Source organism: Adiantum capillus-veneris, chromosome 7 (genome assembly GCF_014529385.1).
Source record: "Adiantum capillus-veneris isolate H3 chromosome 7, ASM1452938v2, whole genome shotgun sequence".
NCBI classification, from domain to species: domain Eukaryota; kingdom Viridiplantae; phylum Streptophyta; class Polypodiopsida; order Polypodiales; family Pteridaceae; genus Adiantum; species Adiantum capillus-veneris.
In genome coordinates, this window is record NC_140937.1 from 78732780 (window position 1) to 78758785 (window position 26006).

A 26006-nucleotide genomic window follows, 5' to 3' on the forward strand; every position below is an offset into this window, starting at 1 on the left:
TTTCATTATCCAAAACTTAATAAAAACTTACAAAAATTGGTTTTTATACTTTAGCCAAGGTTTTTGGTGGTCAAAACTAATACTCCGGGAGCTCTAACTAAAGATAGGTAATGACAGGTTGATACAATCTCAAAGCTTGTAGCCCCGACTCATCAGTTACAAGGTTTATCTGCAAAATAGGAGTTACAATATTCCTGATTTATAAAAAATAATAAGTGTTTTCACATGGGAGCTCCAAAAACTGGTATCCGTGTTAGCTTAACATTTTTGTATGACATCATATCTTTTCCTTTCAAAACTGGTTTCCTCATTGGGGAATGATCTAAAATCTACTAGGTTATCTACCTTTACTTGGTATTCTTTGATTGTGTATTGCTTTGAAAAATCTTGTGGTGTTGTGCTTGTGAAGACTTACATATGAAGTTAGCCCTTAGATGTGGATGTCTAGATCTTCCAAGATCAATGGCTTTGTCAACTAATATACCTCTGGTATAGGTAGGATCTAAAGTTTTTTATAAAGCTTCCTCGCTTGAATTCCGCATCCCTGCTCTTAAGAAGTCTGTGATTCCCTCTATGAATGTCTCCTACTGCCTGATCTCCTCAAGGGACTCTCCATGTATCTACGCAACTCTAGTAAAAATAGCCCAAGGCAGTTCTGATTTTGATATCTCATGACTCAATCCAACGGTTCAAATCCTTGTTTGAATAGACAATGAACGAGACCTTGTATCTCATAGTATATCAGACAATGACAAATTTGATTTAACTCTATCTTTGTCTCTGTCTCTATACGATACAACTAGCAAATCCCTGCCTCTGTTGGTACTCTCCTAAATTTATCTGTCTCAGTCTCTAACTGCTACAATGATGTAAAAATCTGGTCAATAGCACACTGTATCCCCAGTTAGAGAAGATTATTGCTATAGAAAGCCATCTTCATGCCTAACTCCTGTATTGGTTGTATCCATGTGCTTCTGATATCTAGTTGAATCCGATCCTGATGTATGAGTCTAGTGATCTTTTTCTGTGTGAGAGATAGGGAGAATTCATTCAAGGATAACTAGAACGGAGGTATTCAAGCTACGCTGAACCAAAATGGGATGGTAAATGTGAGGAGGGCATGATCTATTGCTTCCTCGATAGGCCTAGGCTCGATTGTTAAGTCCTGAATAGAGGGTATAAAACTGGATTGAATCAAAATATTATCCATTGTTCTAGATCCATGTTTATGAGGAAAATAGGTGAACCCACTCCATCCTACAAATATCTAGAGGCCATTCAAGGTGGCCAGCCCATGTGCAGTCCCCAAGTGTGTCGGAGATGCCTCATACCTACTGTGCTCTTTATCTTGCGACACCTATGTCCCATATTGATGACATCCAATGCTCTCAAAATTTTCTCTAAGGTATCATAGAAAGATATCTAAGATTGGACCATCCTAGTATACAAGCAACCACTCCCCACGTTGATCAGATTCTTAGGTGGAGATGTGTGATAGTTTCACAAGAAACATAGCCCTGATAAAACTCTTATTAATAAATCATTTCTATTATTTATTTTTGGATTTGGTGGAAAATTTAACCTGCCTAAAGGAGTTTATAAGCTACATGTAAAGGGAGCATCAAGCCTAGAGTTTCTAGGAATTGCAACAAGTGCCAAGATCCACCCAGCGTTTTTGGAACTAGAGAAACAATTGTTTTTAGATTTTTAGCGTAGCGCTTGTGCATCTAGAAATGATTCTCTAGTGTTTTCAAATTTTGGAGATTTTCTACCAACCCAGCTTGGATTTGGCCTCACTTGATTCTTCTTATTGCGGTCGGGTACTTTGGCAGCCATCAAGACTCCCCTCGACATCATTGAGATTTTTATTTTCAGCCCTAGTGTACATGACAAATCTATTGCATTATATGTCCTAGATCTAAGTTTTTGTAGCCAATTTTTAGCTCTTCATTATTGTCACATTTGGAGCACAAATACACCCAAGATCTATGACCATCAACAATCCCATATCCTAATGGATCCAATGGTGCATCAAATCAGGCCTAAAGGCACCTCTTTGTGAGGAGTTACTGCAACGACATTCCCTATTTGAGTCTGTAGAGTTTTCACTTGACGTACTGCATGTGGGTACATTCCATTTATGCAATCAAAATCAAATACCACATTGGAAATTTTATGAGGGGATTTTGAGAGGATTGGTTCAGACCCCATAAAGTGTCATTCTCCTCTTCTCTCTCTCTCTCTCTCTCTCTCTCTCTCTCTCTCTCTCTCTCCATCTACACATCTCTATCGTTCTCTCATATTTTCTCTCTATACGGTGTGAGTGGGATAGAATACCACACAACGCCTCTATAATTACCCGGCACACACTCTTGGGATGATACACACACACACAATATGGGGCACCACTCGGCTTACACAACCCACTTGGCCGAGACAGGAACCACACCGATGGAGTGACAAGAGAGAGACTATCCATTTTCCCACTCCACACAAAGAGACACACAACCCACACACCCAAAAAAATCATCTCAAAAGAGAAGAATCTCTGATGTTTAGATACAATTGATCTTGGGTCAACACCAATGGGGAAAATAGCTCAGACAATATGGGTAAAATATAACAGATACAATCACAAATTGGAGTAGAAGCTTCGCTCATAAGAGAAACTTACATATCCAAAAGAGCAAAAAAATAGTGAAGAGTTTGGCAAAATGGACAGCATTATCGCGTCCAAAACGGCCCAAAACCCCAATCTACAATGTCAAAGTGCTCGAATCCGACCTTGGATGAGTAGTTTATAGCGAAAACAGGCTCCAAAAACAGCAAAAACACAGTTGCGGCTATTTCTCCTCTTCTCTTCATGTTTTTTCTGGTCTTCTCTCAGTTTTTTCAGTTCCCACACTTAGCTTTATTACTTGGGCACCCTTGGCCTTTTAGTTGACCTCAAACGGACCTCGAACAGGCCAAAAATTGGCCTCGCAGTGCATAGTTGTCACCCTGCTGCATCCATCCGCACACCTGGCACTCAACTTTTTTCAATAACGCATTCTGCAATCACGTGAAGTGGACCCCAAATACAATTATCATGATGAACTTTTTGCATAATTATCACAAGGAAACGTTGTGTCTGTACTTATCCATGTGCAAATATTGACCCATTCGACCTCTTGACGCCACTAGATGCCATCTGACGCACCTTCTTACCTAATGTCATCGGCTTGCGGATGGCCCGCGGATGGCTTCCTTGAGAAGTTTTATGTGCTACCAACTCCTCATTATTATAGAAAAAACACACTGATACTGATGATAGTGAAAATCGATGCACTATGTACATGATGTCCTACCTCTACACATGTGGGCCCCACGTAACCACCTGGCTCTGGAAAATGGGAAATCCTTTATTTGATGCACCATGCATGTGTATATACATATTCACAATCCCTTTCTCCAAAAAACTCCTAACAACGGAAAGTATAAGAAACCATAATTCATGCTAGAATCAATCATTGAAGCAAGGAAAGAAGTAAATATTTGTGGAAGTGTAAAGTCTAGATCTTCACCATGTTCAATTTCTCTTCAGCTGACATTGGTATCAAATCTTTGTGATTTTTCACTAATCCACAAATGTTTGAAAGTTGTTTCTCTATAGTGTTTGACTATGCATTGTAGCGTTTGGCCCAAGGAGGCTTCTCTCACTCAAGGAGATGCAAGACCTACCATTGCGCATAGGAATGTGCTCCTTGAGCATAGAAAATTACACCATTGTATACCAAGGGCTACAATTGAGATGTGCTTGGTTAGAGGGAAATTAACTTGGTGTATGTGCTTGACCACCTTGATATAAAAAATTCCTAGCATGGATATTTGCAATCATATCTTCCTCTACATGACATATCACATCATTGAAGACATGCACTGGAAACATGAAGATGTTGATTACGAGTATCAAGATTTTCTAGCAGCCTATGGTGGCAAAGGAAGACGCTATTGAGCTTAGTCTATTAGATTTGGAGAGTTGGCATTGTTTGAGTAGCCATCTCTCCCATCTTCTTCGAGAATTCCTGCATTTTAAAAGAGGCATTGCATTGTCAATGATCTGTCCACATCTTTGGCTGCACATATGGTCCACATCATCTACATTTTTTTAGCAATTGCTAGCCATCACCCGGAGCCAAAGTGTTCTAATTTTAGAAAATCACTATGGGAGTTTGTAGGCATTGTGAGCATACATTCACAACCACTACCTTGGAGAGATGAGGATTCATCTAGAGATTCCATCATACGGCCATTTAGTTGAAGTCCCAAGAGGAGCCTCTATTCTTTGAGGATTTATTTGACAGTTTTTAGATTATAGCATTTTCCTTGTCGGTCTCTGGCCTCACTAGCTTCTTCCCATTGCGGTATGGTACGTTGGTATCCGTCTCCCCTTGGCAATTTTCTCACTGGCATTCAATGCTTCATTGCTACCCATCATCAATATCATTTAGATCTGTGTTTTCAGCCCTAGTTTACACAATGGATCTGTTGCATTATACATACAAACATGCATTTTTGCAGCCAATTTTTAACCCTTCATTCTTCTCATATCAAGAACACAGATAAGCCTCAAATGTACCCCTTGTTGACCATCATCAATCACACGTTGAGATGGATTGTAAGGTGCATCAAATCAATCCCAAGGCTGTCTCTTTATGAGGAGTGACCGCGGTGACATACTATTCATGTCAGTAGAGTTTTCACTTAAGGTATTTCATGTGTGTACATTGCATTTACACAATCAAAATAAAATACAACATTGACAATGGTGTAGGGCCCCCAAATTGGTTGGGCCCCATTGGGTGTCATTCTCCTCTTCTCTCTCTCTCTCTCTCTCTACCTCTAAGCACCTCTACTACTCTCTCACATTCCGTCTCTTCATGGAAAGTAAAAGGAACCACCATTCAAGCTAAAAGCAACCATTGAAGCAAGGAAAGAAGTAAAGATTTATATAAGTGTAAATTGTAGATCTTCACCATATTCAATTATGCTCCACCTTGCATTGGTATTAGAGCTTTCTAATTTTGCAATAATCTATAAATCTTTGATTTTTGTCCTCTCTAGTTTTTATGTATTGTAGCGTTTTCTCCAAGGATGCTTCTCTCACTCACGAAATTGCAGGACTACTAGTGCCCATAGGACCGTTGGTGCAACTGTTTTGTGTCGACCCATGATCGTGTCCGCAACATGCACATGGCAGCAGACAATGTGGTCAAAGAATGCTTGGTCATGTGCTAAATGCCAATTGTGATAGGTACCTTTGGGTGCGTATGCGAGACGTGGCAGTTTGAAGGTCTACGATGATTTTTTGGGTCCGCTAGCCTCGAAAAGAATGATGCTTCTATTGATGTGTATGCCACATTGGGCGTCAACGTCAGCTAATTTAAAGCTTGTCATGTGCTGGAGGGAAGGTGTTTATCTATTCCTTGATTGGATCTCGAAGGAGAGAGTGGCTGAAAAATTGTGGGATCATAGTTTTGTTTTTGGCAAGATTCTCTATCGAAGGAAGAGCTCAACATGATCGCATTGAAGCCTTAGCGTGAGAGATCGCAAAAGGTGAACCAAAAAAAAAAACTAGAGTGCTTTGTCAGCGTGTATAACCGGGAAAATTGTCCTCGAAAGGACTATGTGCCTGCATGTCCGCTTGCATTCTCCTCGGGGGATTGCGCTTGTGCTGGCTAACGCGTTTATGGACGTTATTTGTAACTCCGATATACCTCCTATCGTTTTTCGTGAAGCGTATACTGTAGACTATGTATTCTTGACGCAACGCAGCTTTTTCTGGGGGGGGAAGGCCGATGCTTGTATCTGGTTGTTGATGAGTGTCTAAATCTACAGTCCATGCAGATTGGTTAGGTAAATAAAAAAATGACGGTACTACGGAGAAATGAATGGAATCTAGTGATACTTGTTATCCATACTTGCCTTTGTCTGTCGCAACTGGCTCGTATGGGGAGGCTGGTTGTCTGTAATTTATTGCCTTGTGTTTACTGTAGTGCCGTGCTACCTTCTGGATTGTGATAGGTGGGTTAGTTGCATCGTGCGTGTGGTTTGCCGAAGTCATGAAATTTGTCAAGATAGTGGCACAGTTGTCTTGAGTTGCTTTTGAAATTTCAGCCAAATCAATGTTGTAACCAAACCGCAACTGCTCCATCGTGTATAGAGTAACTCCTTCAGTTTTTGTGTCGAGGAGTTGTTGTGCTTCAAAATTACATAACATACTCTCATCATCCTCGTACTGGATGTCAAGCTCTTCAAGTATTTGCTTCATGAGACCTTTAGGATATAGGAGCAAGCTTGTTAGCGCGACAGATAAAAGGCATTATATTTTTCCTTTCTAATAGTACCTATTGTCATTCTGTCTGTGCTTGGTGTGTCCATCGTTTGGTCGAGAGCTTTATATCTTGCGTTGCACTTATTCATGAAGTTGCGACGCTCTTGAAAAGTATGGAACCCCTCAATATACGCATGGGGTTTCTCGCCTGCTGAGTTTGCCAATCTCATCTGCTTAGTCGTGAGGTATAATCTCTTAGGTTGTATCGCTGGTTGCATTTCCTTCGCGTTGTTCGTGTATTGCTTAAAGAGTTGCACAGTAAGATTAGTGATTGATTTGCATGTATATACACAGGCAGATGTAAGATCAGAGAAGCGTGCAAAAATACCATGTTGTGATCCATTGTTTGATTCAATTTCCTGCATGTAAAAAAAATAAATTTGATGACCTCTTGCAGTATTTCTGAAGCATAAGATCCGCCAAACATTTAAACACAAATGAATGAAGTGAAAAAGGGAAGAGCAGTAAATTTAATACAGAAGGTGGATCAGAGTGAGCAGGGGCGATAGGGAAGGTGTCTCAACAGTGCAACATATTGAACATGAGAAGTCCACAGAAGAGAAGATAAGCAGTTAAACAAAAATTCATGCTTTATATAGAGGGCAGTTACAAGGCGATTTCATCTGTTTAACAGAAAGAGGGATTGATACTGAAGAGGGCGTAGGAAACATTCGCGGCTAGAAGTTCAAAACTCTAGATGGTGTGAACATCTCTGGTGTAGGTAGCTCTAGTAAATGTAGCCAGGTTCGCTCAGTGACGCGTGATAGCATCACGTATAGAAGGCCAGGGGCGAAAACTTCTTTTACAATGAGCAAGACGTTGGAGTTGATTGTTGCGCATTGGGACTTGTGTCCAGTCATAGCATAGGCGAGAGCTAGTGGGAATGTGGATTTATGGTACCAGTGCCTATTGAATGTCCGTCTGCTATGCTTTGACCGTCTAAGTGTAAGTTCTTGTTTGGATGTGTCGAGTGTGACTTTGATTGCGTTGACAACTCCTTCCTCATCTTGGAGGATTTCGTCTACACGACAAAGGGAGCCATTGGCTGCTCCAATTGTTAAGTCTAGGTTCTCTGTTATCTGCGCCTTTGCTCCTTCTGCTATTCTGCCAATTGCGTGGAAGTTGGGATCTTCAAGACATGCTTGGAGCTCAGGGATGTTGTGTGCATTTGTCTTGAGGCCGATTTGGATGATGTGACTATGCCGATGGAAGCGTTCCAAGAGAAGGTTATTATAATATCGAGCGTCACTCTTGTGTGTGCAAATGATTTTCATATTCCTATCCATGTGTTGCCCTATTTGATCTTGCGTTATGATGCGGTCACCGAGCGCATCATGGATATCTTTCTTTGTGGGGAGCCTGACTCTTATTGTATTGAGGAACTCTATGAAAGAGATATCTTTTGCATGGCACACTGAGCAAGACATAATGTACGTAGTAGCAGTGGACCAATAAGTGGAGCTTGTGATGTGGCATGAGTAGAAATGATCAATTTGATGCTTGCAGACCGGTGGCAACTGTGCCAAATCACCGAACAAGAAGAGCTTTTTATCTTTGAATGGGTCTAGTAGTGTGCCGTTGGTGACATTCACAATTTGTCGTACTATGAGATCAAAAGTTTGCTTTGTCAACATAGAAATCTCGTCTATGATAATCATGTCTTCTTCTTTGATGCTGACGTATCTGTCATCATTTTCGGAGATTGACAGGGGATACTGTTGTGTGCGCACTGGTATCTTGAATTGGTAATGGACAGTTGTTGCGATGCTGCTTAACCTCATGGCCGCTGCACCAGTTGAAGCAGCGAGTGTGACAGTTTTTCCTTGCATTATGAGTTGGCTTGTGATATATCTTATGAGGAAGCTTTTGCCATTGCCAGGAGTGCCTGTGATGCAGACCACCCTTTGCTGCTGGGAGCTTCTTGTAGATCTCTGCTTGTTCAGATGTCAGTGGTGCGTTCTGGACATTTTGAAGCTCGTTTAGAAGGGCAGAGATAGGAGAAGTCGTGTCCTGTTGCTCGTAGTCTGTTTGCACATTTGGAGATTGAAATGAGGCAGCCTTTGTTGAGGATGTCTTCTGTAGTATCATGTTGTGAAATTGGTGTGTTTGATCTGTCGTGAGAATATTTTGTTGTGTATACTCTGTGATGTACATCTCAAGGTCCTCATCTATCAGCATCAAATTTCTAAGTTTGCACTCAAGATAGTATGACCTAGACGTGTTCTCCGGTGAGAGCAGCTGGGATTCAATTCTTGCATGTTGTAATTCCGATGATTAACTATGAAAACTCATTTGATGTGCATGTGTTTGTCCTTATCTAAAGTTGAGCTCCATTGAAGTTTCTAGGGATTGGTTCAATCAAAAGTTTTGTTTCTTGCACGTGTGTTCAAAGGGGTTCTCAAAGCATTAAACTTGGGTAGCCATGGCTTTCTCTTATCCGGAGTTTCATGGAAGAAGTGATGAAGATGTGGAAGAATTTTTGGAAAAGATGGAGGTTGCATGCATTAGCAACCAGATCCATGACCCAGCACAGATGTTACATCTTCTCCAAATCTATTTGAAGAGTGATGCACGAGTTTGGTCCAAAACATTTGAAGAGGAGTTGCGTGCAGCGGATCCACCTGTAAGACTGAGTTGGGACAATCTAAGGCATGAATTGGAAGTGGAGTTTGTGAAGATATAAGATCCTGAAAAAGTGTGGCAAGAAGTACAGGGTTTGGTGCAAAAGGAAGGTGAGCCAGTAGATGCGTACATACGTAAGTTTTCATTGGCATGGGAGCAGATGTGCAAGGCGTTAGCACCACAAGTAACCACACCTGACATGATGAAGAAGGATAGGTGCTTCGCTGGTCTTTGGGAGAATATACGTTGGAGAGTGGAGCTAAAAAAGCCTAGAACATATGAAGATGCATTGGAAGTGGCAAGGAACAAAGAGTGGAAGCTGAGGAGAATGAGTCAGCTAGGAGTAGAGTCTTTTTCCATGAGGTCTGAATTTCAGCCTATGGATTCTTCGCAAGGTCGTATGCCAGTGGTTCATCACGAACCGGTGGTTCCTATCACTCCTCACGTTATGCCAGCAGTGGTCACTACAACAATGCAAGATGATGGGCTAATGCAAGACATGAGGCAAGTGGTAGATTTAATGAAGAATCTTAGCCTAAACATGCTAGGTCAAGTGGGAAATAATCAAAATCGAGGGAGGTTTGCAAATCAGCCAGGAGGTGAAGAAAGACCCAGGAATGGTGTTGGAAAAAGCAATGGTAGGTTTTGGAGGCAGACGCCCACGTGTTATAATTGTGGAGAGTTGGGACATATCAGCCCGCAATGTGATAAGCCACCAAGGATGGGGGGAGACATCTATCCATTGACCAAGATAGGTGCTACCTAGGTCAAATGATTATGGCATCAAAATTAAGGTAGAAGAAGGAACCAGTGGATTAACCTAGGAGGAAAAGGGAAAGACAAAAGTGATAAGTGTAGTCACCTTGGAGGAGGTATCAAAGCTAGAGGATACATTAGTGATGCCTATTGGGAAGAGGAACACAAAGGAAAAGGAAGGAAGAAGTGTCCCAGGTCCTAGTAAGAAGAAAGGAAAGAGCCATGAAGGTGAGAATGTCAAGGCCAAGAGGAAAAGGAGGGCTCGTTGCATGTTTCATGTTTCAGATGTTCCACTAGGGGATGGGCAATTAAGCTATGACTTGAAGGAGGATCTGACGAGCAGGAAATCTGATGTTACTTTTGGGCAGCTTATAGAGATGGTACCTAAGTGAAAGACACAATGGAAGAGGATGGTTAACCCAATGGAGAAAGAACCAGAGAGAGGTTCAATGAAGGTGTTGGCAATGGGTGAGCTACCTAACATTTGTCCAATAGTAGATGTGTGGCATAAAAGAAAAATGTGGGACAAGGTTATGTGGATGGTGGAGCCCAAATTTGTGTTATAACACACTCATGCATTGAGAAGATGGGTCTTATAGTGACTGGGGTGTCAGGTTTTCGGATCATATTGGCAAACCATCAGAAAGTAAAATGTTTGGGTGTTGTAAAGAGCTTAAAAGTCTAGGCGTATGATGCAAAGGGAGTGGTTTCATGTGATGCCAACGGGGTTGGGAGCATATCCTATTATACTGGGTAGACCATGGTTACGTGCAGTGGGAGCTGTTCAATATTGGAGACGTGGTACGATTAGCCTCTATGGAAAGACAGGTGCCAAGAATCTATATAGCATGGACACAAGGAAACGATTGGAGGAGCTTTATGAAGATGAGGATGAGTCTAGTAATGAAGACTATTCCACAGTGTCTGATGAGGACAGTGATAGTACTACCAGTAGTGATGAGGATGTTGATGTTGCATTGCTTTTGATGGACAAAGTAATTCAGGAGTCTGGTTTAGTTGCATTTGCAAATGAGGTTGAAGAGGAAAGTGAAGGGCCTTATGAAGTGATTGAAGGGCTGATGCAAACCAAGGTTGAATTGTCAAAGAAGCAAGAATTGATGACACAAATGCTCAGTGGAGACCTCTCAGCAATGGAGAAGGAGATATATTTGCACATGCTGGCAAGTTTTCTTGATTTGTTAATTACTTCATATGAAGAAATTAGAGGGTTCAAAGGAGAAGATATGCGTATAGAGCTGAAAGAAGGTGCAAAGCCAGTGCGGCAAAGGCTAAGAAGGATGGGTCAAGTGCAAATGGAAGCCTTGCGGGAAGAGGTGGACAAGTTATTGAAGGCGGGGTTCATAGTCCTTGTGGAGACCACAGAATGGGTGAGTCCAGTAGTAGTCACTCCAAAGAAGGATGGAAAGTGGAGGATTTGTGTAGATTTTAAACCCTTAAATGAAGCCACTAAGAAGAAAACATATCCTCTTCTATTCATCAATCATTCACTGGCAAGTTATGAGAGGTACAGTGTGTGTGATGGTTTTTTAGGCTATTTTCAATTGAAGATTTCTCTTAAAGACCAAACAAAGACAAATTTCATTATGCCATGAGGCTGTTATTGCTAAACGGTATTGCTATTCGGGCTGTCAGATGGACCATCCTTCTATCAAGAGAGAGCAAATTGGGTATTGGAACCATTCATTGGTAGTTGTGTGAAAGCTTTTATGGATGACTTCTGTGTCAAGTACATGGCACGGTTTATTCCATTGTCTTCACAGGTCCTTTATCCATTACAACAAGTGGAAAATCATGATCCATTGCAATGGGATGACAAGTGTGAAGAGGTATTTCAATATGTGAAAGAGGTGTTAGGGGGGTTGTCAGCCATGCACGCTCCTGATTGGGAGCAAGAGTTTTATGTAAATCCATCAGTAGGAGATGATGCCATTGCAAAAGGGGAAGGGCAGCCATTATATGAGGCCACTGTATTGTGCAAGCCGAGTGAAGTTGGTAGCAGAGAGGAACTTCTCGGAAGTAGAGCTAGTGATGGCCAGTGTGATATTTGCTTGTAGACGATTTTGTCATTACTTGCTACCATGACCTTTTGTTTTCTTGACGAGTTATGCCTTTTTTCCACAATTAATTGATGGCACTAACATGTCAAATGTGGTGAAGAAATGGGTAATTGAGCTGCAAGAGTTTAAGTTCTCTTTTTTAGTGGAAGACAATACAAGAGCTACCCTAGCTGATTTGTTGAACTACAAGGAGAATCCCCTTATTGTTAAGGAAGAGGTGGTGAGAAAGGTAGTTAAGGAAGTGCCACAGATCAGCAATGCACATGTGTTGTTCTTTGATGGATCATTTAGAAAGAGCCATGATGCAACTTCAAGGGGTATAGCACTTTATGATCCAGAGGGGAAGCCAGTATGCAAGAGAGGGTTCAAATTGGATGCACATAGTAACAATGAGGCTGAATATGCTACTTTGGAAGCCGGATTACACATTTGTTTGAAGCATGGGATTAGAAGGTTGAGCATAAAAGGTGATGCCTTGTTAGTTGTGAAGCAAGTGCTGGGTGTATGGAAGAGCAAGAACACATTATTGAAGGAAATGTGTTTCAGAATTAAAGGCCTATTAAAAAAGTTTGAAGCATGGAGCATCAAACACATTGAATGTGCTCTAAATGGAGAGGCACATGAAGCAGCTCAAAGCATGACTAGGGGGCTATTGGTGTTGAGAACCAATTTACCTCTTTATCATGGTAGGGAAATTTTGGCTCAAGAAGAGGAGTTTTTGCTAATAGGAATCATTCCGAAGGACGTTCATAAGTCTAAGAAGTATGGTTTTGTGTGCAAAGAATCCAGGTACAAAGTGATTGGCGATGTTTTGTACATGAAAGGGGCTCATCTCATGTTGAGACGTTGTGAGCGAGATGAAAACACACAGAGAGCCTCTATAAAGACCCGACACACACTCTTGGGAAGATACACACACACACTATGCGGCACCACTCGGCTTAAACAACACACCTGGCCGAGACAGGGAACACACGTCTAGAGTGAGAGGAGAGAGACTATCCACTTGCCTACTCCACACAGACACACACACACACACACACACCCAAAAAACTCAGCTCAAAAGAGGAGAATTTTTTATGTTTAGACACAATTGAGCTTGGGCCAACACCAATGGGGCAAATAGCTCACACAATATGGGTAAAATAAGCCAGATACAATCACAAACTAGAGCAGAAACTTCGCTCATAGGAGAAACTTACACAGAAAAATAGCAGGAAAAGAGTGAGTAATTTGGCAAAATGGATAGCGCCATCGCGTCCGGAACGGCCCAAAACCCCAGTCTACAATGTCAAAGTGCTCAAATCCGATCTCGGATGAGTAGTTTACGGCCAAAACAGGCTCCAAAATGAGCAAAAACACAGCTACGGCTGTTCCTCCTCTCTTCTCCACGTTTTTTCTGGTATTCTCTCTGTTTTTTCAGCTTGCACACTTAGCTTTATTAGTTGGGCACCCTTGGCCTTTTAGATGACCTGAAACGGACCCCGAACAGGCCAAAAATTGACCTCGCAGTGCATAGTTGTCACCTTTTTTGCATCATCCGCACACCTGACACTCATTTCTTTTCAATAATGCGTCTCGCAACCACGTGAAGTGGCCCCAAAAAGTGGTCCTAATGATGACCTTTCTGCATAACTCTCACAAGAAAACACCACTTTGTGTCCGTATTCATCCACGTGCAAATATTGACCCCGTTCGGCCTCCTGACGCCACTCGATGCCATCTGACGCACTTGCTTACCTCATGTCGTCAGCCTGCAGATAGCTTCCTCAAGAGTTTTTACGCACTACCAAATCCTCCTTATTGTAGAAAAAACACAGTGCTACTGGTAATAGTCAAAATCGATGCACTATGTACACCCTGTCCTACCTGTACACATGTGGGCCCCACGTAACCACCTGGCTCTGAAAAATGGGCAATTCTTTATTTGATGCACCATGCATGTATATGTACATATGCGCAATCCCTTGCTCCAAAAAACTCCTGACATAATTTGCCCATCCCCTAGCCTGCTAGATCATTCATGATCAGCAGCAGCAAAGAGCGATATGAGACTTGCCGCATCACAGGTCTCCTCATCCTTCACCAACATTGCCTTCTCCACAGACAGTTCATCTTGCTCCACCATCATCAATCTAGCATGATACAATTTAAGACGCAATCCATTTACCCTTGACTTATGTAGAACACCATCCAGGTTAGCCAGCTGATATGTGCCATTTGGAAAACACTCCACTACCTTGAAAGGGCCTTCCCACATAATTTGAAACTTCTTTTGGAAGGTGTTTTCTAGCTTACTGTTGTAGCGCAAAACCAAGTCATGCTTCTTGATACCCTTAATTTTGAGCTTTTCATTTATCTTTGCTAGAGCCCTATCTTGCATCTGCCCATAATGTTCCAATGCACTCATCCTATCCAGCTAAACCTCTTGTAGCTGTAAGAGCCTCTCTTCGAATGCATCACTAGGCGGCCCAAGCAACTTCTCTAGCATCTTGACCGCAGGCAACTCTAATTCCACAGGCAATAGTGCTTCTTTTCCATACACCAAATGAAATGGAGTAAACCCTGTACCTGTCTTCACCGAAGTACGGTATGCCCATAATGCACTAGGCAATTCCAAATCCCAATTCTTTCCTTGGTACTCTGTCACTTTCGAAAGAATCTGTACCAGCTCACCATTGAGTCTTTCATTTAAGCCATTACACTGTGGGTAATAAGGAGTGGTATGCTAGTGCCTAATCTTCATCTTTGCACATAAAAAATATAGTAGTTTAGCTCTAAAGCCAGGCCCCTTATCTGAAAGTAGCTCCAGTGGCACCCCAAACATGCAACATATTTCATCATACACAAATTTTGCCACATCATTTGCAGTGATCTGTTTTACTGCTATAGCCTCTGCCCATCTAGAAAGATAGTCCACTGTCGTCAAAATATAGCTTTTGCCCCTGCTTGTGATAGGTAACGGGCCTATTGAATAAATCCCCCACTTTTCAAACACATCAAACGCCATAATGGTTTTTCGTAGCTCTGGCTTCAACACTCTCTTCCCAAATGCTTGACACCTATTGCAAGACCTACACCAATGGTGAACATCCTTGTGCAAACTAGGCCATACATACCCCTCTTGCAAAATCTTATGCAAGGTGATCTTTAGAGCAAAATGGCCACCACATGTGCCTTCATGATTCTCTTCCAACACTCTGTAAAGCTCCTCCCGCCAAGGTACACGTCTCAACACAAGATCAGCCCCTTTCATGTATAAGACATCACCAATCAATTTGTACCTGTATGCTCTACGCACAAAGCCATACTTCTTAGACTTCTGAATCTCCTTTGGAATGATTCCTGTTAGCAAAAACTCCTCTTCTTGAGCCAAACTTTCCCGGCCATGATAAAAAGGTAAAGTGGTCCTCAACACAAATAGCTCCCCAATCATGCCTTGAGCTGCTTCATGTGCTTCTCCATTTAGAGCACGTTCAATGTGTCTGATGATCCATGCTTCAAACTTTTTTAACAGGCCTTTAATTCTGAAGAACATTTCCTTCAATGAGGTGTTCTTGCTCTTCCACACACCCAGCACTTGCTTCACCACTAACAAGGCATCACCTTTTATGCTCAACCTTCGAACCCCATGCTTCAAACAAATGTGTAATCCGGCTTCCAAAGTAGCATATTCAGCCTCATTATTACTATGAGCATCCAATTTGAACCCTCTCTTGCATACTAGCTTCCCCTCTGGATCATAAAGTGCTATACCCCCTGAAGCTGCATCATGGCTCTTTCTATATGAACCATCAAAGAACAACACATGTGCATTGCTGATCTGTGTCACTTCTTCGACTACCTTTCTCACCACCTCTTCCTTAACAATAAGGGGATTCTCCTTGTAGGTCAACAAATCAGCTAGGGTAGCCCTTGTACTATCTTCCACTAGAAAAGAGAACTCAAACTCTTGCAGCTCAATTACCCATTTCTTCACCACATTTGACATGTTATTACCATTACTTAATTGTGGCAAAAAGGCATAACTTGTCAAGAAAACAAAAGGCCGTGGTAGCAAGTAATGACGAAATCGTCGACAAGCAAATATTACACTGGCCATCACTAGCTCTACTTCCGAGAACTTTCTCTCCGCTACCAACTTCACTCGGCTTGCACAATACACTGGCCTCATATAATGGCTGCCCTTCCCCTTTTGCAATAGCATGGCTCCAATGGCATCATCCCCTACTGAGAGATTTACATAAAAAGCTTTCTCCCAATCACGAGCCTGCATGGCTGACAAACCCCCTAACACCTCTTTCACCTCTTGAAACAATTCTTCACACTTGTCATCCCATTGCAATGGATCATGCTTTGCCACTTGTTGTAATGGATAAAGAATATGAGAAGACAATGGAATAAACCTTGCCATGTACTTCACTTTGTGTATAAAGGTTGCCAATTGCTTCGTACTCGTAGGTGATGGAAGAAAAATAATAGACTTAACCTTGTCTGGATCAGCCTCAATGCCATTTTCTGACACCATGTGGCCTAATAACTTCACCCTTGGCTATGCTAGATGACATTTCTTTGTATTTAGTTGTCCTCCACATTCATCATATCGAGCCAATACCATCTGCAGCTTCTCATGGTGTTCAGCCCTACTGCTATAAACACAGAAGTCGTCCATAAAAGCTTTAACACAACTACCAATGAATGGTTCCAACACCCAATTTGCTCTCTCTTGATAGAAGGAAGGTCCATTTGACAACCCAAATGGCAATACTGTGTAGCAATAGCAGCCCCATGGCGTAATAAAAGTTGTCTTTGTGCGGTCTTTAAGAGCAATCTTCAATTGAAAATAGCCTGAAAAACCATCACACACACTGTACCTCTCATAACCTACCACTGAATCCAAGATCTGATCAATGAATGGAAGAGGATATGGGTTCTTCTTAGTGGCTGCGTTTAAGGGTTTAAAATCTACACAAATTCTCCACTTCCCATCCTTCTTTGGACTGACTACAACTGGACTCACCCATTCTGTGGTCTCCACAGGGACTATGAACCCAGCCTTCAATAACTTGTTCACCGCTTCTCGCAAGTCTTCCATTTGCTCTTGACCCATCCTTCTTAGCCTTTGCCGCACTGGCTTAGCACCTTCTTTCAGCTCTATATGCATCTCTTCTCCCTTGAACCCTCTGATCTCTTTATATGAAGTAATGAACAAATAAGGAAAACTAGCCAACATGTGCAAATACATATCCTTCTCCATAGTTGAGAGTTCTCCACTGATCATTTGTGTCATCAATTTCTACTTCTTTGACAACTCAACCTTGGTTTGCATCAAACCTTCAATCACTTCATAAGGCCCTTCACTTTCATCTTCAACCTCATTCGCAAATGCAGCTAAACCAAACGCCTGGATTTCTTTGTCCATCAAAAGAAATGCAACATCAGCATCCTCATCACTGTTGGTAGTGCTATCACTGCCCTCATCTGTCACCGTGGAAGAGTCTTCATCACTAGACTCATCCTCATCTTCATGAAGCTCCTCTAATCGTTTCCTTGTGTCCATATTATAAAGCTTCTTGGTACCTGTCTTTCCATAGAGGCTAATCGCACCATGTTGCCAATCTTGAACAGCTCCCACTGCACGTAACCATGGTCTGCCCAGTATAACAAATACTGCATCTCCATACCCTGTTGGCCATCACATGAAAATCAACCACTGCCGTTTGCATCATAAGCCTTCCACTTCTAAGCTCTTTACAACACCCAAGCATTTTACTTTTTGGGGATGGTTTTGCCAATCTGATCCGAAAACTTCTGACACTCCCCACCACTGTGCGTTATGAGACCGCATATTTGGGCTCCACCATCCACATAACCCTTGTCCCAAATTCCTCAACATTTTTCCTTTTATGCCACACATCTACATTTGGACAAATGTCTGTAAAGCTCACCATTTCCAGCACCTTTACTGAACCTCATCTCCTAGCTCCTTCTCCATTGGGTTAACCATCCTCTTCCATTGTCGCTTTAGCTTAGGCACCATCTCTATAAGCTGCCCAAAAGTAACATCTGCCTTCATGCTCGTCAGATCCTCCTTCAATTCATAGCTTAATTGCCCATCCCCTAGTGGAAAATCTGAAACATGAAACTTCCGACGAGCTCTCCTTTTCCTCTTGGCCTTGACATCCTCGCCTTCATGGCTCTTTCCTTTCTTCTTACTAGGACCTGGGGCACTTCTTCCTTCCTTATCCTCTGTGGTCCTCTTCCCAATACGCATCACTAATGTATGCTCTAGCTTTGATGCCTTCTCCAAGGTGACTACACTTAGCACTTTTGTCTTTCCCTTTTCCTCCCGGGTCAGTTCACTGGTTCCTTCGTCTCCCTTAATTTCGATTCCATAATCATTTGACCTAGTTAACACCTGTCTTGGCAATGGATACATGTCTCCCCCCATTCTTGGTGGCTTATCACATTGCGGGCTGATGTGACCCAACTCTCCACAATTATAACATGTGGACGTCTGCCTCCAAAACCTACCATTGTTTTGTCCAACACCATTCCTAGGCCTTTCTTCACCTCCTGGCTGATTTGCAAACCTCCCTCGACCTCGATTATTTCCCACTTGACATAGCATGTTTAGGCTGAGATTATTCATCAAATCTACCATTTGCCTCATGTCTTGCCTTAGCCCATCAACTTGCACTGCTGTAGTGACCACTGCTGGCATAACATGAGTAGTAAGAGGAACCACTGGTTCGTGATGAACCCCTGACATGCGACCTTGTAAAGACTCTATAGGCTCAAATTCAGACCTCATGGGCAAAGACTCCACCCCTAACTGACTCATTTTCCTCAACTTCCACTCTTTGTTCCTTGCTACCTCTAGTGCATCTTCATATGTCCTAGGCTTCTTTAGCTCCACTCTCCAACGTATATTCTCCCAAAGACCAGCCAAGAACCTTTCCTTCTTCATCATGTCAGGCGGGGGTACCTGTGGTGCTAAGGCCTTGCACATTCGCTCCCATGCCAATGAAAACTTACGTATGTACGCATATACTGGCTCACCTTCCTTCTGCACCAAACCTTGTACTTCTTGCCACACTTTGTCAGGATCTTCTATCTTCACAAACTCCACTTCCAATCCATGCCTTAGATTGTCCCAACTCAATATTACAGGTGGATCCGCTGCACGCAACTCCTCTTCAAATGCCTTGGACCAAACTCGTGCATCACTCTTCAAACAAATTTGGAGAAGGCGTAACATTTTCGTAGGGTCATGAATCTGGTTGCTAATGCAGGGAACCTCCATCTTTTCCAAAAATTCTTCCACATCTTCATCACTTCTTCCATGAAACTCCGGATAAGAGAAAGCCATGGCTACCCAAGTTTCAATGCTTTGAGAACCCCTTTGAACACACGTGCAAGAACCCAAAACTTTTGACTACCCAATCCCTAGAAACTTCAATGGAGCTCAACTTTAGATAAGGCCAAACACATGCACATCAAATGAGTTTTCATAGTTGATCATCGGAATTACAACAGGCAAAGGACATTCCAGGATCTCTCGTAATCTTCTTGGCCCAAACATAAAGACTATGCGCTGCTGGAAAAAAATCTTCCTGGACACATGAACATTTATCTGGATTCTTTGAGTTAAATGAAATGGAGTGAATTGAGGGCCATTTTGATCATCCATTAAAGCCAACCATGAAGCTCCCAAGAAGGCACACCTGACTTAACCTCTGATTTTGCCAAAATTTCAGCAGCATAACAGCATAAATGGCTCAAAAGACCAAAAAACCAGCCATCATAACTTGGAAAAATTTTCGCAGAGTTTCCCGAGAAATAGAGCAGTAGGAACCCAAAATATAGACTGTATATGTATGCATAAACTGTCAACAATAGAACTTGAGCATCAAATAGGAATCACTAGTACATAGCCTATGGCGATGTCACGAAAAGGGTGCTCCAGCTACCTGTATCACCGAAAGGATCTCCACATTTGAGAATCCCCCAGCTCAATAAAAACCTCACGCTATCGACCCTCACACGAAGGCTAATGCAAATCACATATAGTCAAGTCTCAGAAATGACTATCTTCCAAATCAATTCTCAGAAATGGCTGGGACTGCCAAATAAAACCAAGTATGGCTCCACAAATGTGTACAATGGCAGTTTCCACAAGTAACATACAATTCAACAGAAAATGCGCTCAAACAGGCGCCAAGTGATGCATACCCACAACAACTGCAAGTGACATCACTGCTAGTATATCACTATACTCCAGCTACCTGTACCTGTGTGAATCACCTATACCTGTATCTATCCCTGTAACCTGTAACCTGTAACATGTAATCTGCAACCTGCAACCTGTAATGCCGAATCTCGAAGCTTGAAGCTCGAAGCAGAAGGTACTCGAAGAAGATCCTCCGTGGGGGCACCAAACGAATGTGAGCGAGATGAAAACACACACAGCGCTATAACGACCCCACACACACTCTTGGGAAGATACACACGCACACTATGGGGCACCACTCGGCTTAGACAACACACCTGGCCGAGACAGGGAACACACCTCTAGAGTGAGAGGAGAGAGACTATCCACTTGTCCACTCCACACAGACACACACACACACACACACCCAAAAAACTGAGCTCAAAAGAGGAGAATTTCTGATGTTTAGATACAATTGAGCTTGGGCCAACACCAATGGGGCAAATAGCTCACACAATATGGGTAAAATAAGCCAGATACAATCACAAACTAGAGAAGAAACTTCGCTCATAGGATAAACTTACACAGAAAAACAGCAGGAAAAGAGTGAGGAATTTGGAAAAATGGACAGCGCCATCGCGTCCGGAACGGCCCAAAACCCCACTCTACAATGTCAAAGTGCTCAAATCCGACCTCGGATGAGCAGTTTACAGCCAAAACAGGCTCCAAAATGAGCAAAAACACAGCTACGGCTGTTCCTCCTCTCTTCTCCACGTTTTTTCTGGTATTCTCTCTGTTTTTTCAGCTTCCACACTTAGCTTTATTAGTTGGGAACCCTTGGCCTTTTAGATGACATGAAACGGACCCCGAACAGGCCAAAAATTGACCTCGCAGTGCATAGTTGTCACCTTTTTTGCATCATCCGCACACCTGACACTCATTTCTTTTCAATAATGCGTCTCGCAACCACGTGAAGTGGCCCAAAAAAGTGGTCCTAATGATGACCTTTTTGCATAACTCTCACAAGAAAACACCACTTTGTGTCCGTATTCATCCACGTGCAAATATTGACCCCGTTCGGCCTCCTGATGCCACTCGATGCCATCTAACGCACCTGCTTACCTCATGTCGTCGGCCCGCGGATAGCTTCCTCAAGAAGTTTTACGCGCTACCAACTCCTCCTTATTGTAGAAAAAACACAGTGGTACTGGTAATAGTCAAAATCGATGCACTATGTACACCCTGTCCTACCTGTACACATGTGGGCCCCACGTAACCACCTGGCTCTGAAAAATGGGCAATTCTTTATTTGATGCACCATGCATGTATATGTACATATGCGCAATCCCTTGCTCCAAAAAACTCCTGACAACGTGTACCTTGGTGGGAGGAGCTTTATAGAGTGTTGGAAGAGAACCATGAAGGTGCATGTGGTGGCCATTTTGCTCTAAAGATCACCTTGCATAAGATCTTGCAAGAGGGGTATGTATGGCCTAGTTTGCACAAGGATGTTCACCATTGGTGTAGGTCTTGCAATAGGTGTCAAGCATTTGGAAAGAGAGTGTTGAAGCCAGAGCTACAAAAAACCATTATGGAATTTGATGTGTTTGAAAAGTGGGGGATTGATGCAATATGCCCATTACCTATCACAAGCAGGGGCAAAATCTATATTTTGACTGCAGTGGACTATCTCTCTAGATGGTAGAGGCTATAGCAGTAAAACAAATCACTGCAAAGGATGTGGAAAAATTTGTGTACAATGAAATTTGTTGCAAGTTTGGGGTGCCACAAGAGCTACTTTCGGATAAGGGTCTAGGATTTAGAGCTAAACTGCTAGACTTTTTATGCGCAAAGATGAAGATTAGGCATGAGCATTCCACCCCTTATTACCCGCAGTGTAATGGCTTAAATGAAAGATTCAATGGTGAGTTGATACAAATCCTTTCGAAAGTGACAGAGCACCAAGAAAAGAATTGGGATTTGGAATTGCCTAGTGCATTATGGGCTTACCGTACTTCGGTAAAGACAGGTACAGGGTTTACTCCATTTCATTTGGTATATGGAAAGGGAGCACTATTGCTTGTGGAAGTAGAGTTGCCTGCATTTAAGATACTAGAGAAGTTGCTTGGGCCTCCTAGTGATGCATTCAAAGAGAGGCTCTTAGAGTTACAAGAGGTTCAGCTGGATAGGATGAGTGCATTGGAAGACTATGGGCAGATGCAGGATAAGGCTTTGGCAAAGATAAATGAAAAGGTCAAAAGTAAGGGTATCAAGAAGCATGATTTGGTTTTGTGATACAACAATAAGCTGGACAACACCTTCTAAAAGAAGTTTCAAATTAAGTGGGAAGGCCCTTTCAAGGTAGTGGAGTGTTTTCCGAATGGTACATATCAGTTGGCTAACTTGGATGGGATTCTACATAAGTCAAGGGTAAATGGATTGCGTCTTAAATTGTATCATGCCAGGTTAATGATGGTGGAGCAAGATGAGCTATTTGTGGAGAAAGTAATGTATGTGAGGGACAAGGAGGCCTATGACGCGGCGAGTCTCATCTCTTTTTACTGCTGCTGATCATGAATGATCTAGCAGGCTAGGGGATGGGAAAATTATGTTAGGAGTTTTTGGGAGCAAGGGATTGCACATATGTATATACACATGCATGGTGCATCAAATAAAGAATTGCCAATTTTCCACAGCCGAGAGGTTACGTGGGGCCCACATGTGTACAGGCAGGACATCATGTACATAGTGCATCGATTTTCACTATCATCAGTATCAGTGTGTTTTTTCTATCTGCGGGCTGATGACATGAGGTAAGCAGGTGCGTCAAATGGCATCTAGTGGCGTTAGGAGGTCGAATGGGGTCCATATTTGCACATGGATTAGTACGAACACAACGTGGGTGTTTCCTTGTGATAATTATACAAAAATATCATCACGAGAATTGTATTTGGGGTCCATTTCACATGATTGCGGGATGCATTATTGAAAAAAGTTGAGTGCCAGGTGTGCGGATGGATGCAGCAGGGTGATAACTATGCACTCCGAGACCACTTTTTGGCCTGTTCGGGGTTCGTTTGAGGTCAACTAAATGGCCAAGAGTGCTCAAGTAATCAAGCTAAGTGTGGGAACTGAAAAAACTAAGAGAAGACAAAAAAAAACGTGGATAGAAGAGGAGAAACAGCCGCAACTCTGTTTTTCCTCTTTTCGAGCCTGTTTTGGCCATAAACTGCTCATCCGAGGTCAGATTTGAGCACTTTGACATTGTAGACTCGGGTTTTGAGCTGTTTTGGAGACAATGGAACTGTCCATTTTGTCAAATTCCTCAATATTTTTCTGCTATTTTGGTTGTGTAAGTTTCTCTTATGAGCGAAGCTTCTGCTGCAATTTGTGATTGTATCTGGCATATTTTACCCATATTGTGTGAGTTATTTGCCCCATTGGTTTTGGCCCAAGATCAATTGTATCTAAACATCAGAAATTCTCCTCTTTTGAGCTGAGTTTTTCGGGTGTGTGGGGGTGTGTGTCTCTTTGTGTGGAGTGGGAAAATGGATAGTCTCTCTCTTGTCACTCCATCGGTGTGTTTCCTGTCTCGTCCAGGTGGGTTGTGTAAGCCGAGTGGTGCCCCATAGTGTGTGTGTGTGTATCATCCCAAGAGTGTGTGTCGGGTCATTATAGATGTGTTGTGTGGTATTCCATCCCGCTCACACCGTATAGAGAGGGAATATGAGAGAGCAATAGAGATGTGTAGATGAGAGAGAGAGAGAGAGAGAGAGAGAGAGAGAGAGAGAGACACAGAGAGAGACAGATAGAAGAGGAGAATGACACTTTATGGGGTCCCAACCAATCCTCTCAAAATACCCTCATACAATTTCCAATGTGGTATTTGCTTTTGATTGCATAAATGGAATGTACGCACATGCAGTACGTCAAGTGCAAACTCTACAGACTCAAATAGGGAATGTCTTTGCAGTTACTCCTCACAAAGAGGTGCCTTTAGGGCTGATTTGATGCACCATTGGATCCATTAGGATGTGGGAATGTCGATGGTCGTAGATCTTGGGTGTATTTGTGCTCCAAATATGACAAGAATGAAGAGCTAAAAATTGGCTACAAAAACATAGATCTAGGACATATAATGCAATAGATTTGTCATGTAAACCTGGGCTCAAAGTAAAAATCTCAATGATGTCGAGGGGAGTCTTGATGGCTGCCAAAGTACCCGACCGCAATAAGAAGAATCTAGTGAGGCAAGATCCAAGTTGAGCTGGTAGAAAAATGGCCAAAATTTGAAAACACCAGGGATCAATTTGAAAACACTAGAGAATCATCTCTACATGCACAAGCGCTACGCTAAAAATCTAAAAACAATTGTTTCTCTAGTTCCAAAAATGCTGGGTGGATCTTGGCACTTGTTGCAGTTCCTAGAAACTCTAGGCTTGATGCTCCCTTTACATGCATCTTATAAACTCCTTTAGGCAGGTCAAATTTTCCACCAAATCCAGAAATAAATAATAGAAATGATTTATTAATAAGAGTTTTACCAGGGCTATGTTTTTGGTGAAACTCTCACACATCTATCCACCTAAGAATCCGATCAACGTGGGGAGTGGTTGCTTGTATACTAGGATGGTCCAATCTTAGATATCTTTCTATGATACCTTAGAGGAAATTTTGAGAGCATTGGATGTCAGCAATATGAGACTTAGGTGTCGCAAGATAAAGAGCACACTAGGTATGAGGCATATCCGATAGACTTGGGGACTGCACATGGGCTGGCCACCTTGAATGGCCTCTAGATATTTGTAGGATGGAGTGGGTTCACCTATTTTCCTCATAAACATGGATCTAGAACAATGGATAATATTTTTATTCAGTCCAGCTTTATATCCTCTATTCAGGACTTAACAATTGAGCCTAGGTCTATCGAGGAAGCAGTACAACATGCCCTCCTCACATTTACCATCCCATTTTGGTTCAGCATAGCTTGAATACCTCCGTTCTAGTTATCCTTGAATGCATTCTCCCTATCTCTCACACAGACAAAGATCACTAGACTCATACATCAGGATCGGATTCAGCTAGATATCAGAAGCACATGTATACAACCAATAGAGGAGTTAGGCATTGATGGGGGCTTTTTACAAGCCAAGCTCCCATACCCCTCTTCTCTCGTCCCCACCCCATGAAAACCCCCTATTAGGGAGGGAGTGATAAAAGACATTGGAAAAAGTAAGAAAAAAAAAAGTATGATTATGTAAATATATGAGAAAGGTAAAATAGGCCACCTCATGCCTGCGGGGCAGCCCATCCCCACCTTGCCTCCTTTTTCTTCACTGTTGCCCCGCCGTGTGTCCCTTTTCCTCTCCTCCACTCAAAAGGTCAACCCCCTCTCTCTTCCCCTTGTCCTTTCTCCTTTCTCTCTCCCCTCAAGCTACCCCACCTCTCACCAATAATGCATTCTAACTCACCAATAATGCACCCTAACTCACATGCAACTTACCCTATCTCCCAAAATAGTATACCCTACCCCCCCTTTCTCTCTCCTATCATATCCCATGACCCAAATACCCCCCCCCTCTCTCTAAAGGGCGCCATGTCTCTTGTCTTGTAGCTAAATAACCTCCCCCACACTCACACACACTCAGTTTCACTAAAAAAGGTGCCCACAGACCCATCCCCACCCGGTGGTTACCTGATTTTTCTTGTGTTCACACACATCTGCACACAGATTCACCTCTGAACACACTCCTCTCTCTCCCCTCTTGTAATTACTTTATTCTCCATGTCACCTCTCACTTTTTTTCATCAACCCATCTCTCTCTCTTAGTCTCTCTCTCATGAGACTTCTGTTCTGGCACATATACACACAGCCAGACAAGTGGGGCCCACAGTCACATGGCCTATGTAGATAATGATTTCTTCATTTCTAAATTCTAGAATTTCTCCCCCCTCCTCCCCTATA